General features: G+C 45.5%; 1 protein-coding gene across 3 annotated transcripts in view; it reads left to right on the top strand.

Moving 5' to 3' along the window:
• The first annotated feature begins 1,540 nt into the window (after positions 1-1,540).
• The window catches only part of LOC143289858 (filamin-A-like), a 77,579-nt gene continuing 68,921 nt past the window's right edge, over positions 1,541-10,198 (top strand). The window contains exon 1 of one of the 3 annotated variants that reach the window (XM_076599063.1): positions 1,541-1,696. The gene's annotated coding sequence lies outside the window, so the exon portion shown is untranslated. The remainder of the gene's footprint in view (positions 1,697-10,198) is intronic. The other 2 variants (XM_076599054.1, XM_076599073.1) reach the window with 2 other exon arrangements.

Genomic DNA, 10,198 nt, shown 5'->3' with positions numbered 1-10,198 from the left:
AGGGTGGTACACCCACCTCTGATGGGGTAAGACACCGCCACAGGGTGGAACACCCACCTCTGATGGGGTAAGACACCGCCACAGGGTGGAACACCCACCTCTGATGGGGTAAGACACCGCCGCAGGGTGGTACACCCACCTCTGATGGGGTAAGACACCGCCACAGGGTGGTACACCCACCTCTGATGGGGTAAGACACCGCCGCAGGGTGGTACACCCACCTCTGATGGGGTAAGACACCGCCGCAGGGTGATTTAGGCTGTAGAGTTAGATGTGTTGCTGTACATCTCTAACTCTACAGTTTAACTCACCCATACTGTACAGCAACACATCTAACTCTACAGCCTAACTCAGCCTGACTGTACAGCAACACTAACTCTACAGCCTAACTCAGCCTGACTGTACAGCAACACATCTAACTCTACAGCCTTACCCACCCATACTGTACAGCAACACATCTAACTCTACAGCCTTACCCACCCATACTGTACAGCAACACATCTAACTCTACAGCCTTACCCACCCATACTGTACAGCAACACATCTAACTCTACAGCCTTACCCACCCATACTGTACAGCAACACATCTAACTCTACAGCCTTACCCACCCATACTGTACAGCAACACATCTAACTCTACAGCCTAACTCACCCATACTTACAGCAACACATCTAACTCTACAGCCTAACTCACCCATACTTACAGCAACACATCTAACTCTACAGCCTAACCACCCATACTTACAGCAACACATCTAACTCTACAGCCTACCACCCATACTGTACGCAACCATCTACTCTACAGCCTAACCACCATACTTACAGCAACCCATCTACTCTACAGCCTAACTCACCCATACTTACAGCAACACATCTAACTCTACAGCCTAACTCACCCATACTTACAGCAACACATCTAACTCTACAGCCTAACTCACCATACTTACAGCAACACATCTAACTCTACAGCCTAACTCACCCATACTTACAGCAACACATCTAACTCTACAGCCTAACTCACCCATACTTACAGCAACACATCTAACTCTACAGCCTAACTCACCCATACTGTACAGCAACACATCTAACTCTACAGCCTTACCCACCCATACTGTACAGCACAGAAGCACAACTTTAACCCATGCCTTCCCCCGCTGTCCGGATAAACGTTGGCAAAATATGAAGAAACCAAGATCATGATTTTGTACATATTTCTGGGCCCCATTTCTCTTTCTCTCTGTCAGTTTTATGTATTCTCTTCGGGAGGTTTTCAATACAAACAAAAAACATCAAGACCAACAGGAAACTCCCGACCGATGACGCAAGTACACCTTGAAAGGTGATAGAAAATGTCAAAGCGTGCGTGCTTCCTTGATCAGCTTTTCCCTGGCTCATTGCACTCATCTGACAGAGCTGCACGTGGGCCGACAACGGCGAGCTCTTCCACTTTTTCACCTGTTGCCGTCAGCCCTCCCTCTTCACCGCACAAGGGCTCAGGATGGGAGGAAGGGGGGTGTGGTTACTTTGGTGTGGGTGGGGGGTACTTTAGGAAGGAGGGGTGGGAAGGGGTGGCTTGTGCCGTTGCTGGAAGTCAGACGCCCTCACTTGAAGGAGGTACCGCAAGGCAGCAGGGTGCTCCGCCTGGGTTTCTGGTTTTGGGACAGAGAGCGATTCGTGCTTCCTCCCACCACATCAGGTGAGCTGTGTTCACCTGCCTTCTGTCCCGCACACACCTTGTGTGTTTTCACTGCACAATGCTTTGTTTCAGGGTTGTTTCCATGCTGTTTCGTGAGCTGTGTGTTTATTTGGCTGTTGTTTTCGGCATACACTTTTTATGTTTAGATGACACTATGCTTTTTTTTTGTTTTTTTTGTTGTTGTTTTTTTCAGGATTGTTTCCATACTGTTTCGTGAGCTGTGCGTTTATTTGGCTGTTGTCTTAAGCATGCACTTTGTATGTCCAGACTATTCTATGGTTTGTTTCAGGATTGTTTCGTTACAGTTTTCATTCATTTGTTAATTTGTTTGACCTGATGTGGCGCAATTGTTGGTGGCCGAATGATTGTGGTCAACAATTGGCCGAATGATTGTGGTCAACTGTTGATGGCCGAATGATTGTGGTCAGTTGTTGGTGGCCGAATGATTGTGGTCAATGGTCAATTGTTGGTGGCCGAATGATTGTGGTCAGTTGTTGATGGCCGAATGATTGTGATCAATGGTCAATTGTTGGTGGCCGAATGATTGTGGTCAATTGTTGGTGGCCGAATGATTGTGGTCAATTGTTGATGGCCGAATGATTGTGGTCGCAGCGTGTTTGATGGTCGTGGAGTTGGGGAGGGGGGGGGGAAACACTCTGTGAGAGAGAGAGAGAGAGAGTCTGGGTTTGTATTCTTTCAAATTATATTTTATTAGTGGATCGCGTGTGAAAAAAGTGAGGGGATAGTGAGGACGGTCGTAAACTGACAGAGAAGGCACAGAGAGAGGGGAGAGAGAGAGAGATGGGGGGGAGAGGACGGGGAGAGAGAGCGGGGGTAGAGAGAGGGGTGAGACAGAGGGGAAGGGAGAGAGAGAAGGGAGAGAGAGAGGGGGGTGGGGAGAGGGAGGGGGGAAAAAGAGAGAGGGAGAGAGGGGGGAGAGGGAGAGAAGAGAGGGGGGAGAGAGAGAGGGGGGAGAGAGGGGTGAGGAGGAGAGGAAACAAACCGAACCGAAAAATTCGAATGAGGCTTAAGCCCCTTCTGGAGGGGGTTACACACACACACACACACACACACACACACACACACAGAGAGAGAGAGAGAGAGAGAGTTAACCAGTGATTGTAGATAGATAGATAGATAGATAGATAGATAGATAAAGACGAGATAAGGGGAGAGTAAGAGATATATAGACAAGGGAGAGATTGGGAGGGAGAGACAGAGAATGACTAGGAAGATGAATAGATAGGGAATGAAGAGAAAGCGAGGGGAATAACACTGAGTGAGAGACAGACACACAGACAGAAACAGACCCACATACATATCAATATACAGGAAACAATTAGTACTTGTAATCATGTGATGAAATAATGTTTCGATTATATAGAAAAAAGGAATACAAAATAGACAGATAAATACACAAATGCCATTCGGATCGATTTCTTTGCGAAATAACATTGAACATCATTGTAAGTACAATGTACATAAGAAAGGTCTTCGCATGGGCATCTGTTCTTCACAGCTAGAACCACAAGACATTTGTCAGACTTAATATGTAATTGTTTACTCTCAGTACTTTCACAGTGTTGTGCAGTTAGGATTGTTAGTACCGACAAGATTTTGTTTTGAAATTAGTTTAACAGCAGTCATCCAGGACTATTGGAACTGAAATGACTTTGCTTGAAAATCACAGTTTAATCAGTATTTCAGGACTATTGGAACTGAAATGACATTACTTGCAAATCACAGTTTAATCAGTAGTTCAGAACATTTGGAATTGAAATGATTTTGCCTGGAAATCACAGTCAACCAGTCATTCACGACTATTGGAATTGAAATGACTTTGCTTGGAAATCACAGTTAACCAGTGATTGAGGACTATTGTGATTGAAATTACTTTGCTTGGAAATCACAGTTAACCAGTGATTCAGGACTAATGGAATTGAAAACCACAGTTATCCAGTGATTCAGGACTATTAGAATTGAAACTCCGCAGTTAACCAGTAATTGAGGACTATTGGGATTGAAAATCACAGTTAACCAGTGATTGAGGACTATTAGAATTGAAAATCACAGTTAACCAGTAATTCAGGACTATTGGAATTGAAAACCACAGTTAAACACTCTTTCAGGACTACTGGAATTAAAAATCACAGTTAAACACTCTTTCAGGACTACTGGAATTGAAAACCACAGTTAACCAGTGATTGAGGACTATTGGAATTGAAAACCACAGTTAACCAATGATTGATGACTATTGGAATTGAAAACCACAGTTAACCACTGATTGGTGACTATTGGAATTCAAAAATCACAGTTAACAGGACTATTGGAATTGAAAACCACAGTTAACCAATGATTGATGACTATTGGAATTGAAAATCACAGTTAACAGGACTATTGGGATTGAAAACCACAGTTAACCAGTGATTGAGGACTATTGGAATTGAAAACCACAGTTAACCAGTGATTGAAGACTATTGGAATTGAAAATCAAAGTTACACTGGAATTGAAAACCGCAGTTAAACACTCATTCAGGACTATTGGAATTGAAAACCACAGTTATCCAGTGATTCAGGACTATTGGAACTGAAAATTACAGTTAACCAGTGATTCAGGACTATTGGAATTGAAAACCACAGTGAACCAGTGATTCAGGACTATTGGAATTGAAAATCACAGTTAACCAGTGATTGAGGACTATTCGAATTGAAAATCACAGCTAACCAGTGATTCAGGACTACTGGAATTGAAAATCACAGTTAACCAGTGATTGAGGACTATTCGAACTGAAAATCAAAGTTAACCAATCATTCAGGACTATTGAAATTGAAAATCAAAGTTAACCAGTGACTCAGGACTATTCGAATTGAAAATCAAAATTACATTGGAATTGAAAACCACAGTTACACACTCAATCAGGACTATTGGAACTGAAAAATTACAGTGATTCAGGACTATTGGACTTGAAAACCACAGTTAACCAATGAATCGGGACTATTGGAATTGAAAACCACAGTTAACAGGACTATTGGAATTGAAAACCACAGTTAAACAGTCATTCGGGACTATTGGAATTGGAAATCACAGTTTAGCAGTGATTCAGGACTATTGGAATTGAAAACCACAGTTAATCAGTGATTGAAGACTATTGGAATTGAAAACCACAGTTAACAGGACTATTGGAATTGAAAACCACAGTTAACCAGTGATTGAGGACTATTGGAATTGAAAACCTCAGTTAACAGGACTATTGGAATTAAAACCTCAGTTAACAGGACTATTGGAATTAAAAACCAGTTAACAGGACTATTGGAATTGAAAACCACAGTTAACCAGTGATTGAGGACTATTGGAATTGAAAACCACAGTTAATCAGTGATTGAAGACTATTGGAATTGAAAACCACAGTTAACAGGACTATTGGAATTCAAAACCACAGTTAACCAGTGATTGAGGACTATGGGAATTGAAAACCACAGTTAACACGACTATTGGAATTGAAAACCACAGTTAACAGGACTATTGGAATTGAAAACCACAGTTAACAGGACTATTGGAATTGAAAACCACAGTTAACCAGTGATTGAGGACTATTGCAATTGAAAACCACAGTTAACACGACTATTGAAATTGAAAACCACAGATAACCAGTGACTGAGGACTATGGGAATTGAAAACCACAGTTAACACGACTATTGGAATACAAAACCACAGTTAACAGGACTATTGGAATTGAAAACCACAGTTAACAGGACTATTGGAATTGAAAACCACAGTTAACCAGCAGCCCGGACAACATTCCTCCCGAACCATTTCATCCATCAAAGACAAAAACAAAGGGTGGGACGGGGTGTACGTCAACAGGTCTTCAGTTCCAAACAGAGGCTGACTGTTTCGCCATATGTTGCTGTGTTGCTTTCCCAGAGAGGCGTCAGTGCTGGTGCAGCTCTATCCCTCCAGGGCTGTGGCACCATGCTCTTGGTGGCTGCCAACTATTTGAAGCTGCGTCATCCAGTTCCTAATATTTTTTTTTGTTTTGAACAGAAACGGTTTCACGTCGTTACGGCAGTTGAGCGAGGCGATATTTTCATAACACACCCCTGCACCACACTCCATGCTGCCACGTCTGGCAGCGAACGGCGTGTTGCGCAACCACGCAACGACACCAGACCTGGGTTCCAATCCCCACATGTCACTATCACCACACTGTGGGTTCCAATCCCCACATGTCACTATCACCACACTGTGGGTTCCAATCCCCACATGTCACTATCACTACACTGTGGATTCCAATCCCCACATGTCACTATCACCACACTGTGGGTTCCAATCCCCACATGTCACTATCACCACACTGTGGGTTCCAATCCTCACATGTCACTATCACCACACTGTGGATTCCAATCCTCAGATGTCACTATCACTACACTGTAGGTTCCAATCCTCACATGTCACTATCACAATCACACTGTGGGTTCCAATCCCCACATGTCACTATCACCACCACACTGTGGGTTCCAATCCCCACATGTCACTATCACCACCACACTGTGGATTCCAATCCCCACACGTCACTATCACCACCACACTGTGGATTCCAATCCTCACATGTCACTATCACCAAAGATGAAGGGGACATAGCGACCTGGACAAGCGATGCGGGGGGAGTGGGGGTTGGGTTGGGTAAAGACTGACATTCTCTTTCCGGGTGGGTTGAATGGAATGGGGAAGAGATGCAGAGAGTTCCACATCCTTGTGGATGGAAAGCTGTACGCCGTGGACATTCCGTGGACATTTCGTGGGCATTCCGTAGACGCGCAGGATTTCTGTATGACCTGGAATTCCTTTTTGCGGTTGTTCAACGTCTGTCTATTGATTAGTTTGTTCAGAAACGTTTCATCACAGTCATAACAAGCATCACATTGACAGTATTCAGCTCATATCATCAACAGAAACTGGGAATTCATACTTATCCCGCTGTGCACAGCCTTTTCGTGGTGGGGGATGGGGTTGGGGGTTCATTGCCAAATTATATGAAAGAACAATGTCTACTCTTAAACAAGGAACTGGCACCGGAAAAGCTAACTCTCTCTCTCTCTCTCTCTCTCTCTCTCTCTCACTCACTTTTTCAGTTATGAAATGTTGTGTCCATGACATTGGTCCCTTCCCTCCATTATTTTCGGTATTTTGTGTGTCGCAATTGTATGTATGTACCTCCTTTGCAAACTGGCCGGTGGCCTTGCAGTAAAATATTTCTGAGTTCTGAGTTTTGAGTTCTCTCTCTCTCTCTCTCTCTCTCTCTCTCTCTCTCTCTATATATATATATATATATATATATATATATATATATATATATATATATATATCCATCCCTCTCTCACCAAAGACACATACAGTGAGGTACATATACCTGTTCGTTGACGGTGTAGCCGTGTTCACAGCGTTGAAAACTGTCCAGACAGCACAAAGTGCTTCAACCATTTCTGGACAAACTCCAAAAATCAGGATGAAGAAAACAGCGATACATTTTCCACTGCCAGCAAAGACCGAGTCTCGATGGTGTTTCCTGACTCTGCCAAACAGGGGAAATAAACAAACTGGATCCCCCCCCATCCCCCACCCCCGGTGTCTGTTCACTCATTGCCCCAACAGCCATCACACATCACAGTGCCTTTCCACACAACGCGAACCCCACACAGAAACTGAAAAGGCTCAGGTGAATGGAAATGGCTTGAGAAAAAGTGATGATAACAGATGGACAAAGGAAACGTGGTGATACCAGATGGTCAAGGGAAACGTGGTGATAGCAGATGGACAAGGGAAACGTGGTGATACCAGATGGTCAAGGGAAACGTGGTGATACCAGATGGACAAGGGAAACGTGGTGATAACAGATGATCAAGGGAAACGTGGTGATACCAGATGGTCAAGGGAAACGTGGTGATAGCAGATGGATAAGGGAAACGTGGTGATACCAGATGGTCAAGGGAAACGTGGTGATACCAGATGGACAAGGGAAACGTAGTGATACCAGATGGACAAAGGAAACATGGTGATACCAGATGGTCAAGGGAAACGTGGTGATTATACATGGACAAAGAGAACACACAGAACACCACTCGTTATGGTGTTGTCCTGTGTTGGAACACCACTCGTTATGGTATTGTCCTGTGTCAGAACACCACTAGTCATGGTGTTGTCCTGTGTTGGAACACCACCAGTCATGGTGTTGTCCTGTGTTGGAACACCACTAGTCATGGTGTTGTCCTGTGTTGGAACACCACTCGTTATGGTATTGTCCTGTGTCAGAACACCACTAGTCATGGTGTTGTCCTGTGTTGGAACACCACCAGTCATGGTGTTGTCCTGTGTTGGAACACCACCAGTCATGGTGTTGTCCTGTGTTGGAACATCACCAGTCATGGTGTTGTCCTGTGTCAGAACACCACTAGTCATGGTGTTGTCCTGTGTTGGAACACCACCAGTCATGGTGTTGTCCTGTGTTGGAACACCACAAGTCATGGTGTTGTCCTGTGTCAGAACACCACTAGTCATGGTGTTGTCCTGTGTTGGAACACCACTAGTCATGGTGTTGTCCTGTGTCAGAACACCACTAGTCATGGTGTTGTCCTGTGTTGGAACACCACTAGTCATGGTGTTGTCCTGTGTTGGAACACCACCAGTCATGGTGTTGTCCTGTGTCAGAACACCACTAGTCATGGTGTTGTCGTGTGTTGGAACACCACTAGTCATGGTGTTGTCCTGTGTTGGAACACCACTAGTCATGGTGTTGTCCTGTGTCGGAACACCACTAGTCATGGTGTTGTCCTGTGTCGGAACACCACTAGTCATGGTGTTGTCCTGTGTGGCATCACCAGGCTGTGATCCCTGACTGCAGACTGCACACAGTCCTCCGGCCCGTGCAGCAGGCAGCGTCACACACGCCGAGACAGGGCTGCCTTGGGTGAGAGCTCAACACCTGGCCTACACGACACACAGACATAAGTTGACATCTGGGCCAACAGCAGTGCAAGATCTGTGTGATCAATGCTTTCTCCACAGCATTGGGAAGTAATTTTCAGCCCAATCTTTCGTGAATGACTATAACTCTCAAACTTGGAGACAAGATTGCACTGGCTCTTAATGCTGCAGCCTTGGGGGCTTGTTGGCCTGTGGGGGCCATCACAATACCGACTGTCCTAAAACCCTCTTGGCCGTGTGAGTGGGGATGTAACTTGGGCAAAATACATTAATCAAATTCTAGCCCAGTTAGTCGGGACAGCAGTTGCCTTTTCTGTTGTTCTGGTGGTCATAGTCGGACACGGCTGAGGGTCATATATACTACAACGATTCGCATTCCCATTGGCGCCAAGAGCAGGGGAGAGAGGACTTCTGAAAACTAACAACGGCAGTTAACAGTGTTTAGAAATGACAGGTAGAACACACATGGTTCAGAAATTGTTTTCAGAGTCATTCTCTGTTCCCAGTATCGCCTGTTGATTTTTCACTCACTTAACGCAGTGAGGAATAGTCCAGAAAGTACTGTTGGGCCTGTGTGTTACTGTGCAATTAGTCATGATTCCTGATTAAGTAATATGAATAAAACTAATTTTCGCTTTAAACTTTGAAGGCGTCGGAACCAAACAATTTCAAAGACAAACAGACAGATCGACAAACAATCGGACAGACAGACAGACAGACAGACAGTCTTGCTCATTATGTTCATAGAGGGAGGGTAAACTACATGACAGCTTTCTCCTGATGTAAACGATACCCTGGGAATGTTCCCAACCATTGCATGGGAATGACGCCACTTGGTGATCAGGCAGGAACAGTTTGCAGCGATCAAGAACCACCACTCTGTGCACCACTGGTGAAGAAAACTATACACTGAACTGTTATTTTATTTTCTCTCGTTTGAAAGTGAGCGTGTGTGTGTGTGTGTGTGTGTGAGGGGGGGGGGGGGGGGTGGAGGAGGGGGGCGACAGACAGACAGACAGAGGAGCGGAGAGCAGAGCACCGCATGGCACGGGGTGTATGGACAAAACAGACAGGGCCGAACCAGACACTTTCCACGCACAGGGTGAGAGGTGGAGAGGGTGGTGGTGGGGGGGGGGGTGGGAAGGGTAGAGGAAGAGCAGCCCCACATCAACATTGACGGGCCACGCAGGCAGTGGGTTTGGAGAGAGGCTGCAAACAACAGGCACTGCCATACCCCTCCCCGCCGCGCCCCCACCACCCCCTCCCTTGGTGTGGGCGGGCCGCCCCTACCCTATCCCCCTCCTCTCTCTCTCTCTCTCTCTCTCTCTCTCTCTCACCTCCCGTTCCCACTGGTGCTGTGTGTTGTGTTGGGCCAGACTCCTGTCTGTTCCCCATCACTCCCCCCCCCCCCTTCCCCTGCCTCCTAGCTGTGTTGGTAGTGCTGCACACTGAGCACAGTGTGGAGTCAGTGAAAGGCACACTGAGCACAACATGAGTCAGTGAAAGGCACACTGAGCACA

This window comes from Babylonia areolata, chromosome 1 (assembly GCF_041734735.1).
Source record: "Babylonia areolata isolate BAREFJ2019XMU chromosome 1, ASM4173473v1, whole genome shotgun sequence".
Taxonomy (NCBI): domain Eukaryota; kingdom Metazoa; phylum Mollusca; class Gastropoda; order Neogastropoda; family Buccinidae; genus Babylonia; species Babylonia areolata.
Note: the sequence above shows the minus strand (reverse complement) of the source record. Positions and strands in the feature narration are given on the sequence as shown.